Here is a 13,054-nt window from a genome sequence, read left to right as displayed (position 1 = left end):
TTGCTGGAAGCGTGAACAACTTGAAGGGATGTTTTGCCATATTTGGTGAATATGTAAAACTAAAAAATTTTTGGGATACAAATACATGCATTAATTCAGAAGATTTTAAAGGTTAAAGTACAATGGAAACAGATACTTTACTTTAACAAATGCAGCAAGATTATTATGCTCAAAAATGGAAAGGCTTGAGGCTATCTACAACAGAAGACTAGTAGTCATAATGATGGAACTTGATGACTAAATTAAATATCTACATTTATGGTCAACTGAAAATCCCTTATTTCTGGTTTAATGATTTAGAAAAAAATGGATAATAGAAAAAAAATTGAAGGGTATTTTGTAATCATAGGGAGATCATAGAAACTTTCTATTTTTTCTTTTTGATTCTTTTTTTCTGGACATTTGCTTTTCTTCCCCATTCTCTCTTTCTTTATTATTTCTGTTCTTTATTAGTTTCTGTTTGTTTGTAAGTCTTTTGTAAAACTTTAATAAAAGAATTATACAAAAAAAAAAAGAAAGAAAGCTAATGGCGCAACCCCAGACAGGACACGTGCACATTCTTTGCCCACCTCCTAACTAAAATAAGCACACGAATGTATAGAATGTCTTTCTTGTTTACAAGAATTAATTGAAAAAATGATATATAATGAGCATTTCTCTAACATTCTGTTCCCTTTGAAAGAAATCACAAAAGAATGTTACCTTCCATTAGATTGAAAGCAACTGGTTGGGAAAGCGGCCGAAGGAATGACTGGAAAAGCACTCATAGACAAACCTTTTGAGAAACTATGCAGAAACGATCACAGGACAGTTTATATATGTTCTTCAAAGACTCACAACAGCTAGGGCTGCAGGGTTCCAGGAGAAATTGCCCTCTGGTTTTGCGATGTACGAGCTTTTAACTATGGAAAACATTTCTAGGGCTTATGGCTGCCTTTTGATCATAATCAAAGTGCATAGTTCATTACTATAGGATTTTTTAAAAAAAATTAATCTGAAGTTTGAGTTTCATTTCTGAAGATATACAAGATGGGCTTCCAATTTTTCCAAGAATGCCAATGATTACACATTTAAATTAATGTTATTTCATTAGGTTTCATTTACTATTTTGTAAATTAGTAAGCTGTATTCATTCATCTTGATTAGTAGATCTTCCAGTATTAGTCCAGATTTATCATTTCAACACTACCGGCCACCAAAATCATTTGTAGGTTCACCTCCCAAATTACTTAAACTGAATGAACCATCCACAGGGCTAAGTAATTTCCTGGGTATGTGGATTGTAGATGGTATTATTAGAACATCTCCAGTGTAATGTCATTCGACCTGGTACTTTCCAGTTGTGTTGGGCTACAATTCTCAGAATTTCCATGCTTTCTTTAGATTCCAAGAGATAGCAATAGTACTTATACTTATATACTTATACTTATACTTATAGACTTATACTTATACTTATAGACTTATACTTATACTTATATACTTATACTTATAGACTTATATAAAACACTTCATAGTGTTTTACAGCCCTCTATAAGCTGTTTACAGAGTCAGCATATTGCCCCCAACAATCTGGATCCTCATTTTACCCACCTTGGAAGGATGGAAGGCTGAGCCAAATTAACTTACTGGAATGAGCAGTAAGTTAGCCTGATGTAGTTCCTACACATTTAGAAGGTATCAGGTTGAGAGAGTTTGCTCTTGGCTCTATCCATTGTTTCCAATGCTGCATCAAAGCCTTGCTACCACAGGAATTACCCAAGAAAGTGAAAAGGCAATTTCTTAGCGTCATGTATCAGCAATCTGCAAAGGAAATGGAAAAAAAAATATTGTATAGTGCTTGTTAAATATTTGATACTCACTGTCCTGATAATGGAACTGGATTCAAAGATCATTTTCCATCTGTAGCAACAAGAAGCCTGTTCTTAAAAGCAATGGAGCTTTGGTTTAACAAATAACCTAATCAATGAACAAGCTGAATTTGTTTGGGGGGGGGGAGGGCGGGAAATCACCCATGCTTTAATTTTAAAAAATACATTTTGCCCATTCTGGTTTCCTGCCCTCAACTGGGCCAATACAACTTTCAATATAGTTAATGCTGTTTAGCTAAACAGATCCAACAAATGCACCATTTAGATTGAAAGAAAAGTTTCCATTAGTGACTGGAAAGCAGCTGTATGCCTGCTCAGCTAGTAATTTTCTGCAAAGCCAGCACCTTATACTAGAAGCAGAAGGAGATGCTGGAATATACTGCTTGGCTCAAATATGATAATCCCTAGTATGCCTTTTCCCGTTAAGAGTCATAGTTTCTAGTAATTGCTGCAGGTATTCAGGAGGCAAGTAGACATATAGGAAATGGGTCATATAGAATTTGGCCAGAGACATGCCATGTATTTATTTTTATTACCTGCTGGTTAGTTGTTGTTTTTTTAATGTTACTCAGCCATCTTCCATGAAAAGAATCCATGGCAGTGGAGAACAGTGTGAATAAAGCCATTCATACAAACATTGCAGGAGAGTTTAAATTAAAAGGAAAACAAAAACCCACCCTGACAACGTTCTGATAAAATAAAAGAGCAGGAAATGAAGGGAGTTAGAGAAACATCAAGAGAAGCACAGCATTTTTTTTTTAAAAAAACCCTACTTGCTTGGATAAATATGATGGTCTTCGCCAGGCGCCAAAATATTATATCATCCCTCAGGAGAAGCTTTTCACGTTAGGGAAGATGGAAGGGAAGGGAAGGGAAGACAACAACCAGCAGCAAGATGGATCATCATGTGGTGATGAATACATCATTGAAAGAACTGAGGGACCAGGTTAGGGACCAATCATTATGAGGAAAATCTGTCTATGTGGTTGCAATCTATGTGATTGACTTGATGGCGCATAATCAATTAATTAAAACAGAGGTTTTTTTAATTTCATTTTGTCACAATAGTATACACAAACATCGACATAAAACAACAACACATCATAAAAGAAATATATATATATATATAAGCAAAAGTATGCAATAACTATGTTAATTTGATATAATGAAAGGGAACAATAGGACAGGAACGGTAGGCACATTTGTGCTCTTATGCACGCCCCTTATAGTCCTCTTAGGAATGGGGTGAGGTCAATAGTAGACAGTTTTTGGTTGAAGATTTTGGGATTTTGAGTAGAGACTATAGAGTCAGGTAATGAGTTCCAAGCGTTAACAACTCTGTTACAGAAGTCATATTTTCTGCAATCAAGTTTGAAGCGGTTTACATTAAGTTTGAATCTATTGTTTGCTCTTGTATTATTGCATTTGTAGTTGTTGTAGTGCTTGAAGTCTTCCTGTTTAATGTAGTAAGCGATAGGCAGCAGGATTGAGGGTGGTTGAAAAATAATATTTTAAAAAATGCTTCAGTGCACCTCCAGACCAATGTTTGCTGGCACTTTGTTGAAGAAGCCTATTTTTTTCCAAGTTGCGCGAAACTGAAAATAAAGTTCTGCCCCCTTTGAATCACATTAATTTTACAAATGGATTTTTTTTAAAGCAGCTGTATTTCTTTTTCAGAATTGCTTGAAACTATGAGAAATGGCCTCCTTTAAAGAATCTAAATACTTTCATAGGAGATCTCTTCCTGCCTGCCCCTCCTTCCCGACCATGGCCAGGAGGTTTGGCAATGATCTTCCTACCCCTAAGTGGAGATTCCAAGAGACAGAACTTTAGATCTTTATCCAGAGAGGGAGGACTGCTGCTTTTCAGAGAAAAGATTTACATCATGTCCTCTTTATTCATCGCATAGTTTTATAGGTGTGTCACTTTCAGGGGCTGTATAAGGTTGCACTCAGTTTCTAAGTGGGGAAGGAGGGAGGGAAGAAAAAAAAGAAGAAAGAAAGAAAGAAAGAAAGAAAGAAAGAGAGAGAGAGAGAGAGAGAGATAGTATCTATCTTAGCTTAGTAATACTTAGCTTATAGACAGGTTTAAGCCAATGAAATGGGAGAGGGAGGGAGAGAGGGAGGGAGGGAAGGAAGGAAGGAAGGAAGGAAGGAAGGAAGGAAGGAAGGAAGGAAGGAAGAAGAGAGAGAGATAATATCTATCTTTTTTTTATTCAAAAAGTTTTACAAAAAATTTTTTTACCCCCCTTTCCCCCCAACCCCTCTCCCTTCACAAACCCCCTCCCCCCTCCCCCCCTGGCTTCCCGGAACAAACACAAGGTATAGTTAAAAATAAAACAAACATATGCTAAAAAAAATTTTTCCCAAAACTATTATACCAATTCTCCCTCTCTAGCTCTGACTTCCTCCTTACATAACCAAATCCTTCAAAAAATTAACAATAAACAGTAATAAAATATATAAATCAGTAGAACAAATTAATCCTAAAATATTTAAAACCAGCTAAAGCATAAAAATCCAATCCAGTTCAGAGAATATCTCCCTTATAGCTTCTATAACCATATAACCGTATAATTTCCCCCAAGTCTTTCTTACATAAGATCTTTCAAGAATATTCTATTTAAAATTCAATACAACAGATTATAAAATTTATAAAATTTCAATAGAAAATTACAATCTTATTTAATTAATTACAATATCTATTCAACTTTAGTCCTTCCTCATCAAAATCCAGTATATCCAAATATCTAGTCTCTTATAATCACAAATTGTCTTTCGGGACACTAATATTTTGTCTATTAATATTTTAAAAACCTTGTTTCAAAAATAATACTTTTGTCTCTTGCCATTTTTTGGTGCATTAATCTCTGTCTTTCCTTCGTTGCTCCTTTTAAAAGTCAATCACAATATTTCCTAGTAATTCCTTATGTCCAGAAATCCAAAAATTACTGCCGTATATTCCATCAGTCCAAAAGAAGAACTCTTGGGAAACATTAAGCTTGTGAGTCTTTTCCATTTGAGGGACAATCTCCTGTAGCACAAATTCAGGCAGCTCATCCAAACTATTTAAAGAAAACTTCTTTAGATCACCTTGTTTCTTCACGATCAAATCTTCATATTTATCCACTTTTATTTGTATGTCCTCCATTCCATTTTCCGAATAATTGCACTGGTTAATTTGCTCCAAACTCTCATCCAAAACGTCCCCATTTTTTATCAATTCGTATTTTTGAATAATTAAATACATACTTTCTGTGTAGTCCTGTATAAAGTCACGAATCCATTCTTCTGAAAGAACCTCCATAACAAAATTCCTGCTGAGATAATATCTATCTTAATAGAATAGAATAGAATAGAATAGAATAGAATAGAATAGAATAGAATAGAATAGAATAGAATAGAATAGAATAGAATTTTATTGGCCAAGTGTGATTGGACACACAAGGAATTTGTCTTGGTGCATATGCTCTCAGTGTACATAAAAGAAAAGATATGTTCATCAAGGTACAACATTTACAACACAATTGATGGTCAATATATCAATATAAATCATAAGGATTGCCAGCAACAAGTTATAGTCATACAGTCATAAGTGGAAAGAGATTGGTGATGGGAACTATGAGACGATTAATAGTAGTGCAGATTCAGTAAATAGTCTGACAGTGTTGAGGGAATTATTTGTTTAGCAGAGTGATGGCCTTCGGGGAAAAACTGTTCTTGTGTCTAGTTGTTCTGGTGTGCAGTGCTCTATAGCGTTGTTTTGAGGGTAGGAGTTGAAACAGTTTATGTCCAGGATGCGAGGGATCTGCAAATATTTTCACGGCCCTCTTCTTGATTCGTGCAGTATACAGGTCCTCAATGGAAGGCAGGTTGGTAGCAATTATTTTTTCTGCAGTTCTAATTATCCTCTGAAGTCTGTGTTTTTCTTGTTGGGTTGCAGACCCGACACCGAATCAGACAGTTATAGAGGTGCAAATGACAGACTCAATAATTCCTCTGTAGAACTGAATCAGCAGCTCTTTGGGCAGTTTGAGCTTACTGAGTTGGCGCAGAAAGAACATTCTTTGTTGTCCTTTTTAATGATGTTTTTGATGTTAGCTGTCCATTTTAGATCTTGCGATATGATAGAACCTAGAAATTTGAAGGTTTCTACTGTTGATACTGTGTTGTCTAGTATTGTGAGAGGTGGAAGTATGGAAGGGTTTCTCCTAAAGTCTACCACCATTTCTACGGTTTTGAGTGTGTTCAGTTCCAGATTGTTTTGGTTGCACCACAAGGCTAGTCATTCGACCTCTCGTCTATATGCGGATTCGTCATTGTCTCGAATGAGACCAATCACTGTTGTGTCATCTGCGAACTTCAGTAGCTTAACAGATGGATCATTGGAGATGCAGTCATTGGTATACAGAGAGAAGAGAAGTGGGGAGAGCACACAGCCTTGGGGGGGCCCTGTGTTAATTGTACAGGTATTTCATGTGATCTTGCTTAGCTTCACCTGCTGCTTCCTGTTTGTTAGGTTAGCTTAGTAATACTTAGTAATACTTGTTTGTTTGTTAGCTTAGTAATACTTAGTTTATAAACAGGTCTAAGCCAATGAAATGAGAGAGGGAGGGAGAGAAGAAAAGAAAGAAAGAGAGAGAGAGAGAGAGGAGGGAGGGAGGGAGGGAGGGAGGGAGGAAGGAAGGAAGGAAGGGAGGAAGGAAGGAAGGAAGGAAGGAAGGAAGGAAGGAAGGAAGGAAGGAAGGAACAAAGAAAGAGAGAGAGAGAGAGAGAACCAGGTTTAATCTCATTTAAGAAATATCTGAATGTGGAATACTTAGCTTATAGGCAGGTTTAAGACAGTGAAATGGGAGAGGGAGGGAGAGAAGAAAAGAAAGAAAGAGAGAAGGAAGGAAGGAAGGAAGGAAGGAAGGAAAGAAAGAAAGAAAGAAAGAAAGAAAGAAAGAAAGAAAGAAAAGAAAAGAAAAGAAAAGAAAAGAAAAGAAAAGAAAAGAAAAGAAATATAGGCAGGCTGAGATTAATGTGACAATAGGTTAATTTCTACTTCCCATACAGCAGTTTTAAAAATAAAGAATAAGATCACCAGTAGATTTGTACCACACTGAGAACAGACTTGCAAGTAAAAGGAATTTTTCAGGTGAAACCAAAAGGGAAAAAAAAAATGAACCTTACTTTGATCTAAGTCCTCCAGAAATAAACCGAATGGAGCTGTGCAATCCTAGGAAGGGTTAATATTGTGCTGAAGAAAGAGCTCTGTTCTAATAGGCAGTGTGTATTCTGATGCCTGCTGGGTCAGCACTGTAATTAAGAAAATTGCCTTTAGGGTGCTTGTTTGGTATTGCTATTATCATCTTTTTTCATCTTTTTAACAAGAGTAAACTACTTGAAGATGTCCCCATTTACTCTTTTTGCCTCTAGTAACCTCTGAACCCATCAAGCTGGCAACTCCTCCAGCATCTAATAGCCTAAATGAGTTTCGTTATCGTCTGGTTCACGTACCTTTTTTTTTTTTTTACCTCTAACCCTATTCCCATCCCAACCCCTGACTATTATTTTGACAGCTATCATTAATGTTGCATTCTGGACAATCAAACTCCAGTTTAAGAATATCATCACAGAGCTGAACATAAGAGGAACATTTTCAGCTTTCTCACACTTAAAACCAAAAGCCACATAAAACAGTGGAACTGAGCAACATCTGAACAGAACAGAAAGAAATTGGACACATTGTGTTGTTTGCATAAACCAGAATGTGTGATCAAACAGAAGCAACACCTTTATAAAATTAAGAAGGAAGAAACAAACATTTTAAAATTAGAGTCTCCAACCTTCTGAATGCTGAGTCTTTACAAGCATCAGACAAATTTATGACAAACTTTTAGTCATTTGGTGATGCTCAGAAAACATATGGCCTACATTTACATGGGACCATTGAAATCAGTGCAAATATCATCTATATATAAAATGCAATTGGATTTTGAAAGAAAATGGGATGAACCAAGAAATAGTACCGGTCTGTTTTTCTACATGCCTCCAGGGTTGCCATTCTCTTCCTTTGACTATAATAGAGTAAATTCATTCAGAATTCTTTTTCTTTCTTTCTCTTTCTTTCTTTCTTTCATTCATTCATTCATTTGAATTTATTATTTTTATACAGTACATTTAATTAATGTAAATTAATTAAACAGAGAGATAGAATCAAGATCACATGAAGTGTTAATACCACTTTATAATGCCACACTTGGAATACTGCATCCAGTTTTGGTTGCCACGATGTAAAAAAGATGTGGAGACTCTAGAAAGAGTGCAGAGAAAAGCAACAAAGATGATTAGGGGACTGGAGGCTAAAACATATGAAGAACAGTTGCAGGAACTGGGTATGTCTAGTATGTCTAGTTCTTTCTGCGCCAACTCAGTAAGCTCAAACTGCCCAAGGAGCTGCTGATCCAATTCTACAGAGGAATTATTGAGTCTGTCATTTGCACCTCTATAACTGTCTGGTTCGGTTCTGCAACCCAACAAGAAAAACACAAACTTCAGAGGATAATTAGAACTGCAGAAAAAATAATTGCTACCAACCTGCCTTCCATTGAGGACCTGTATACTGCACGAATCAAGAAGAGGGCCGTGAAAATATTTGCAGATCCCTCGCATCCTGGACATAAACTGTTTCAACTCCTACCCTCAAAATGACGCTATAGAGCACTGCACACCAGAACAATTAGACACAAGAACAGTTTTTCCCCGAAGGCCATCACTCTGCTAAACAAATAATTCCCTCAACACTGTCAGACTATTTATTGAATCTGCACTACTATTAATTGTTTCATAGTTCCCATTACCAATCTCTTTCCACTTATGACTGTATGACTATAACTTGTTGCTGGCAATCCTTATGATTTATATTGATATATTGATCATCAATTGTGTTGTAAATGTTGTACCTTGATGAATGTATCTTTTCTTTTATGTACACTGAGAGCATATGCACCAAGACAAATTCCTTGTGTGTCCAATCACACTTGGCCAATAAAAATTCTATTCTATTCTATTCTAATGAAAAGAAGGACTAGGGGAGACATGACAGTAGTGTTCCAATATCTCAGTGTTCTTTGCCACAAAGAAGAGGGAGTCGGGCTGTTCTCCAAAGCACCTGAGGGCAGGACAAGAAGCAATGGGTGGAAACTAATCAAGGAGAGAAGCAATTTAGAACTAAGGAGAAATTTCCTGATAGTTAGAACAATTAATCAGTGGAACAACTTGCCTCCAGAAGTTGTGAATGCTCCAACACTGGAGGTTTTTAAGAAGAGGTTGACTAACTGTTTGTTTGAAGTGGTATAGGGTTTCCTGCCTAAGCAAGGGGTTGGACTAGAAGACCTCCAAGGTCCCTTCCAACTCTGTTATTCTATTCTAATTTGCACAAATAGGTAAGATATAGTTTGCCTTTGATTTCAATAGAGCCTAAGCATATTCAAGAAAGTTGGGTTGTTTTGTTGTGTCCAAGGCTTCAAGGAAGCAAAATACTTGAATCAACTGTGGCAGCTGTGGGACAGTTGTGTGGTTCCCCGAAAGCAATAGCTGCCCCCCTTTTTAGAAAGCATATAGAATGGGCACCAGGAAAGCACTCTTTTCTACTTGCCAGGGATGGAAGACAATAAACAGACAGATGGGTGAATGGGAAAAGAAAGAAGTGAAAAGAGAGGAGTGAACAATCCTCTTAAAAGCTTCAGAAAGTGACAGGATGAACAGTTGAGTTAGTATTTGGTCCTCAAATCTTTCATTTCTGTTGCTCATTCTATGGCTGATCAGAATTCTACTTTAAATGTCCTTCTTTTCTTATCCTGCACTGCTGCTTTGTGCTTTCTTTACATATTCTGCATGTAACTATATCTTTAGGTGTTTCAGTACTGATGCTCGTGTATTTTCCCAAGCACTTCTAAGCATCATTAATTGACTTTTAACCATTGTGAAAGGCATCTAGAAAAGCAGGCTAGGCCGTTCTTCAATCCTCCACGTACATGAAACTGGATACAAATCAATCAGATGCCAACACATGATAAGCCTGTATTAAATTCCACAAAAAGCATTTCACAGAATAGAGGTAATCCTTGAATGCATGTCTACTTAAAAAGACATCCCATTGACTGGAACAAGGGTTAATCCCAGGTATTTAAGTATATGGCTATAATGGTAGCACGGAAGGAACGTGCAGTAGCCAATTGTGCTCTAAAAGTTAGATGAAATACCAAATTGCTAGATACTGACTAAACATGAAAATCAACTGCTTAAGAAAAGCAGTAAAGACTATTGGAAAAACAATATGCTCACCCATACCTCCACAAACAAACATATATATGTGTGTGTGTGTGTGTGTGTGTGTGTGTGTGTGTGTGTGTGTTCTGAGGTTTTCGCGGGTGTTTGTATGTAGGTCTTTGGTTATTCGGGTTTTCTCCCGTGTAAAATTGGAAGTGTCTTGGCGACGTTTCGACGAAGTCTCATTTGTCATCTTCAGGCTTCAGCTTCGTGCTTCTGGGAGCAATGTGTGATTGCAGCTGTTTTTTCCTTTTAACTGCTAGTGGGGGTTTGAACTGATTGGGTGGGAGCTTGGCTATGCTCTGATTGGATGGGGGTTTTTTTGTGCTCTGACTGGCTGGGGGTGTGTCCTGTTTGGGTGGGGGCTTGGTTGTGCTCAGTTTAGTCTGTGTTGCAGGGGGATTTGAGCTGGTGAGCTGCATTGCTGTTGTTTGGCTTCGTGGTCGTGCTACATCTTCATATTGGGTGTCAGTCTGCTGCATGTATGGATTGGAGGGGTTTGAAATGGCTAATGTTGCAGCTGCGGTCTGGCTTCTGGTCCTTGGTCGTGCTTCATGATCAGTGTGGATTTGGGTCTGCTTTCTGGGTGGATGTGCGGTGGTGACATCCTGTGTGGACCTAGTGAGTGTGGGTCTGGTGTCATTCCTCGTGTTAGGGACTCGTTTGTCAATAAGGGCGGGTTTCCAAATGGCTGGTAGGTGGGAGGTATCATCTCATTTGTTCATGCTGTGTGGGCATTTTTCTATCTCAATGGCTTCTCTGATTATTCTGTTGTTAAAGTGTTCAGTTTTGGCGATAGTTCTGGTCTTTTTAAAGTCAGTATCATGTCCAGTGACTTTAAGGTGTTGGACCAGGGAAGAAGTTGGTTCCTCTTTTTTGACTGAGTTCTTGTGTTCTTCAATGCGTGCACTTATTCTTCTGTTGTTTGGCCGATGTATGTGGTGGGGCAGGCGGTGCATGGGATTTCATATACTCCTTGATTTTCTAACTCAATTTTGTCTTTGGGGTTTCTTAGGATGGTGGATATTTTTCAGTTTGTGCAGAATGCTGTCTTGATGTTGTATTTGTGGAGGATCTTGCTGATTCTGTCTGTGGTGCCTTTTATATATGGGAGGAGGGCTGTGCCGTTTTCTTGTTCTCCGTCTTGGATTTTAGTGGGGGGTTCTTTTTGGATTAACTTAACAACAGAATAATCGGAACACTTTAACAACAGAATAATCAGAGAAGCCATTGAGATAGAAAAACGCCCACACAGCATGAACAAACGAGATGATACCTCCCACCTACCAACCATTTGGAAACCCGCCCTTATTGACAAACGAGTCCCTAACATGAGGAATGACACCAGACCCACACTCACAAGGTCCACACAGGATGTCACCACCGCACATCCACCCAGAAAGCAGACCCAAATCCACACTGATCATGAAGCACGACCAAGGACCAGAAGCCAGACTGCAGCTGCAACATTAGCCATTTCAAACCCCTCCAATCCATACATGCAGCAGACTGACACCCAATATGAAGATGTAGCACGACCACGAAGCCAAACAACAGCAATGCAGCTCACCAGCTCAAATCTCCCTGCAACACAGACTAAACTGAGCACAACCAAGCCCCCACCCAAACAGGACACAGCCCCAGCCAATCAGAGCACAAAAAAAACCCCACTCAATCAGAGCACAGCCAAGCTCCCATCCAATTAGTTCAAACCCCCACTAGCAGTTAAAAGGAAGAAACAGCTGCGATCGCACATTGCTCCCAGAAGCACGAAGCTGAAGCCTGAAGATGACGAATGAGACTTCGTCGAAACGTCGCCAAGACACTTCCAATTTTACATGGGAGAAAACCCGAACAACCAAAGACCTACATACAAACACCCGCGAAAACCTCAGAACATATATATATATATGTGTGTGTGTGTGTGTGTGTGTGTGTGTGTGTGTGTGTGTGTGTGTGTGTATGTATATGTATATGTATATGTATATGTATATGTATATGTATATGTATATGTATGTATGTATGTATATATCCATCTCCCTCTCCCTCCTTCCCTCTCACACACATATGTGTGTGTGTGTACATATTTGAAAAGTGATTTTAAAGAATGACTAAGATTGATTAAAAACAATGCAGTTCACAAAGTGACGATTATGCTGGTGAACAGAGCAGTATGATGCAAATTTATACAAAGTATAGATTAATACAAAGAAAGAAGACCTGAGTATTTCATTTCTTGGCAGGATTTTTCAAAACTGTGATCTATTCTTGTTTCCTTTGGTTCTCTTTTGGAGTGGAAACTGAGTAAAATTCATTTCTGCATGCCTAGGGCCCTGGGGCACATGTGAAGAATTACTAACTTCAGTATTAGGACAAAGGTTTAATTCCTTCTGTGCCTACAAGGTTAGCAGCTTTCATAATTTGTGGGAAACCGCCATTTTGATAGAAGAAAATGGTAATCCAGAATAGAAAGCAAACACCATTCTTTATTTGATAGTCATCTAGTTCCCGGGTTTATCCTGAGAAATACTCAGCCATGTTATAGCCATGGTGCTCTAGAGGATAAAAACCCTGCCTATAACTTTCCCTGTGATGATCTCAAAAGAGCAGCAAGCACAACATCTCTGCATCTGAGATAAGTCATCCAGATCTGAGATAACATTATGCTCTTTACAGAGCATGAAATCAAACTTCCTTTCTACTTTCTTTGATGTGAAAAAAATTTATGAGCCTTTAAAATGTTTTAGATCTATTGCATTTCCAAGTCATTGCTGAAAGTTCTAGCGGAGCCAAAATGAATTATTAGATAACAATTACAATATCATGCTTGCTAGCTCTCTAAACTGTAAAGAATAGAATGAATAGAAAGGA

Source organism: Ahaetulla prasina, chromosome 1 (genome assembly GCF_028640845.1).
Source record: "Ahaetulla prasina isolate Xishuangbanna chromosome 1, ASM2864084v1, whole genome shotgun sequence".
Classification (NCBI taxonomy): Eukaryota; Metazoa; Chordata; class Lepidosauria; order Squamata; family Colubridae; genus Ahaetulla; species Ahaetulla prasina.
Note: the sequence above shows the minus strand (reverse complement) of the source record.